Raw genomic sequence first — 4011 nt, 5'->3', positions numbered from 1 at the left:
AACTATTTTCTAAAAACTATTTTTAAAAATTTGATAATTACTTAAAATTTTTTATTGTTATGTGTACTTATATTATGGTTTTTAAAAATATAAATCTTTAAAAATTAGTTGACCAACACTTAGACACAAAACTTTTAGGTCAACACTAGGTCTAAAACCTTAAGACACATAGGTAGAAAATCTTTGTGGTTAACAAGGATATCCTAAGAGAGTGTTTAGTTGAAGGGGAGAGTATTCTTGAAACCTAGTTTTCAATGGACCATTTTGAAAAACTTTTTTTAAATATTTTTTAAAAACTCATGTTTTACAAAATGTTTTGAACATTATTCTTTTGACTTGGAACACCCCTTAAGACACATAAAGAGATTGCCTTGTAGTCAACAAGGAGCTCTAAGGGAGTGTCAGATTTAGAAGGTGTCCAAATTTAAAAGTTTAATTAAAAATAATATTTTTAAATTTTTTTAAAAAAATATTAAGTTATTTGCTCTATTAACTTAGATTAACCTCTAAGACATTTAGGGAGTTTGCCTTGTGGTTAACAAGGAGCCCTAAGGAAGTGTTAGATATAGGGGAGGTCCAAATCGAAAGAGCAAAATAATTTCAAAATTATTTTTTATCAAACCTTCAAAATTAGTTTTTATAATTGAAAAATATTTCAAAAATCTTTAAAAACTATTTCAAAATTATATTTCAAAATTATTTTGAATATTATCCATTATCCTTTTGATTTGGGTCAAATCCAAAGACACATAAAGAGATTGCTTTGTGGTTAACAAAGAGTCTTAAGGACGTGTCAGGTTAATGGAAGATTCTAATTTAAAAAGATAATAACTAGTTTTTTAAAAATCATCTATTTTGGAAATAATTTAAAAATTATTCCAAAATTTATTTTGAAAACTCTCTTAAAAAATTATTTTAAAATATGCTAAAAAATTCTTTTAAAACTCATTTGAAAAATCCTTTTAAAACTAATTTAAAAAAGTCTTTGCAAACTCATTTTGAAAATCTTTTCAAAACTTATGTTGAAATTTTTTTTGAAAAAGTATTTTGACATCTACTTTGGTCTTTCAAGAATTGTCTAAACTTAGTTGTGACCATAGGGAAACCTTATTGTTGGTGCAAAATTAAAATTCTTTTTGATGTGTGAAAAGGGAGAGAAGGGCACTTAAGTTAAAAATCTAGAATTCTCCCAAATTATTAAACCCTGACCTAATTTTAAAGTTAAGAAATTGTCAAACATAAAAAAGGATGAGATTGTTAGTGCAAGGAGCATTAGTTTGTCCCTAGAGTTTTGATGTTTGATAATACACCTAGGTATGGATAATTTAACCAAGGGTTAATTCAAACAGGATCTAATATTTAGATGTGAGTGAAGTCTAGTCATGTTAGTTTGACCAGAAGACTAGCGAGAAGTCTTAGTCGGTTAGATCGGGCAAAGAGAAATCCTAGTTTGAGGCGAGACAAAGAAAATCCTAGCTAGAGGCTAGGTAGAGGAAGTCCTGAACTAGAGGATTGGGCAAGAAAGCCTGGTTTGGAGGAATGGGCAAGGGAAAGTACAAGCAGATCAAGGGTGACCCGATGTTTGGCAGGTGAAAAGTCTACCTAGTGAAGTAACTAGTCCTAACTAGAGATTAGGTAAGGCCAATTGGGATTAAAGCTCGATCTCCTGCACTATTATCAATATCTTCACAAATTGTTAAATCATAACATGCCACTCTTGTTGTCTTCCTGGCTGGTATTGTTGCTTCTGGTCATAATTTAACTACCTGTAAACATTTAGGCTCGTCAAATAATACGACTAGGATTTCTTGCTCTGGCGAACATATTTCTTCATCTTGGGCATTAGTCAGGATAGGAGGTGCTTCTGGGATTGATGTATATCCTTGGAATTGCAAAGATACGCTTCCACCCATAAAGGTTCTTGTTTGAACTTGGGACGGTACCATCGGATTTCTCCTTGCAGTTGGCCTCAAGATCCACCATTGCTATTATAATTCATTTGTGGTGAACCTGTTACCTGGCAAGGCATTTACTCCTCTGCTGGCCAAATAATCTGCTACATTTTGAACATTGTAGGCAAAATTAGTATGACTTGTATTAGTAAGTTGCCCTACCATCATTCTTGTTATTAGGAGATTGCTAGAGCCTCCTTGCCAATCTTCATATCCATGTGTCTAAATAGATAACTCCACATGATTAACAAAATCTTCAATACTCATCATTAGGTCAGGAATAGCATAGACCATTTGAGTGCCTCTGGTGAGATCCATTTCCATTGTAGCAATGATGGACCGATCTCCTCTCCATCTTGTATCTCATAGGACTACTAATACCATTACTCCTGTATCCCTACGATGTAAAGCATAAATTCTTACCATAACGAGGCCCATATGTATATGGTGAAAACCAGCCTCACGCAAAGCTCTATGGCTTTGTTCAGTTATTAAGGGCAAATCAACTTGTCTTTCACTGACACACAGCACATCCTCCTCTGAGTAGTGTTGATAGACCCTATGCTGGGTTGGTTGGTATTCGGTAGAGTATAGTACCTCAGCTGGTACCATATTAGCACTTCGTGATCTGGAGACTTCTAGTTGTTCTTTAGGGCTCAATTCACTTTCTATTGTACGCCTGAACCTCCTTTGGCTTGGAATCAATCTTCTTTGCATGTTATACAGTCTTCGTTGATTCTGCCTATAATTTCTTATTTGATCTTCTGCACTTGGTACTTGGACTTCAGTTGTTGTGACAACTGAAGGTCTCATGGATGTGGAAGTCATCGCTTTCTCTTTTCTGATTCTAGTATTACTGATGGATTTTTATAAACTAGAATTGAGCCTTTCTTTTTAGGGATTACCGAATCAAGACCCAAATTTAAGCCACTTATTCTTTTAGTAAGTTCGTCGATGGATACTTCAAGTTCCTTTGCAGGTACTGCTACTGTTTCTGCTGGTTGCTTCTTCAAACTTTTGAGTTGTTCTTGGATCTCCTATACTTGCTGTGATAAATAAACAAGAAGAGAGATTATTATATTATTTTGTTTTCCCACAATTTTTAATCCCTCAACCGTTGTTTTAATTTCTATGGAGGTTTTCAGAAATCCGACTGCCGGTGAATCAAGAGTTTCAGCTACTACTAGGGCTTTAGTGTAACTTTCTGACTCTATTTGTTTAATTAACTCACTCATCAACTTAATAAAGCTTTTATTTCACCTAATAGCTTCTCAACCCTTTTAATATTTGATTTCAGCTCTTCTGTCAGTTTTTGATCTTCTTCTTTGGGTTGTTTGACAACTTCCAAAACTAGGCTTCTAACCACTGATTTTGTGAGTGGTTTATTACTAACCACTTCTTTTTCCAAGTTTTCTACAGAGGTTCGGAGCTGAGCTACCTCCTTTCTTAACAAATTGTTTTCTTCACTTAGGGAATAAAAATTCTTCAACGAAACCTTTGATAGTAAAGAAACTCACTCATAAACAACTCCTATATTATTTGCTAGTTCAGATGTCTTAGGTTTTGGTGTATCTGCGAGGTCTAAATATTCAAGGCTTATGGTTAGGGACTTACTGTACCACTCTCTTATATTTTGTTCAAATTTTTCAGACATAAGGCTATTGTAGCATTCGTCTCGCTTACAGCTTAGGAGCTTGTAAATTTTCTTGCTCACACGACTGGCAACGACCTCTTCCTCTGAGGACTTACGTGAACTACGTCCTTTTACAATTAGCTAACTTACTCGGTTGCCTTATTACTCGATTTCAGCTACAAAAGCTTAACTCTAAGACTATAAAAACCTTTAGCCAAGGAATATCAATGACCAAGAGTTTCAGGCTTACCGCCTTATGCACTTACTAGCCTTGCGGGAATCCAGACCAAGGATACTTATCGGGTCTCCACCTTTCACTTGTTGGTATATTTCCTTGTAACTATATCTTCATAATCTTTTAGCATATGATAAATATAGAGAGTAGTAAGCAGTTTCCCTTACCTTTGCCTTAAATAAAGATTTTAG

General features: G+C 34.4%; 1 pseudogene; it reads right to left on the bottom strand.

The window, feature by feature from the left end:
• Positions 1-1631: 1631 nt before the first annotated feature.
• LOC141831046 (uncharacterized) lies at positions 1632-2378 on the bottom strand (annotated as a pseudogene).
• Between the last annotated feature and the right edge of the window lie 1633 nt (positions 2379-4011).

Source organism: Curcuma longa, chromosome 6 (assembly GCF_044706935.1).
Source record: "Curcuma longa cultivar G26 ecotype Majalengka, Jawa Barat chromosome 6, ITB_CL_G26_1.1, whole genome shotgun sequence".
NCBI lineage: Eukaryota > Viridiplantae > Streptophyta > Magnoliopsida > Zingiberales > Zingiberaceae > Curcuma > Curcuma longa.
This window is presented reverse-complemented; position numbering and strand designations above follow the sequence as displayed.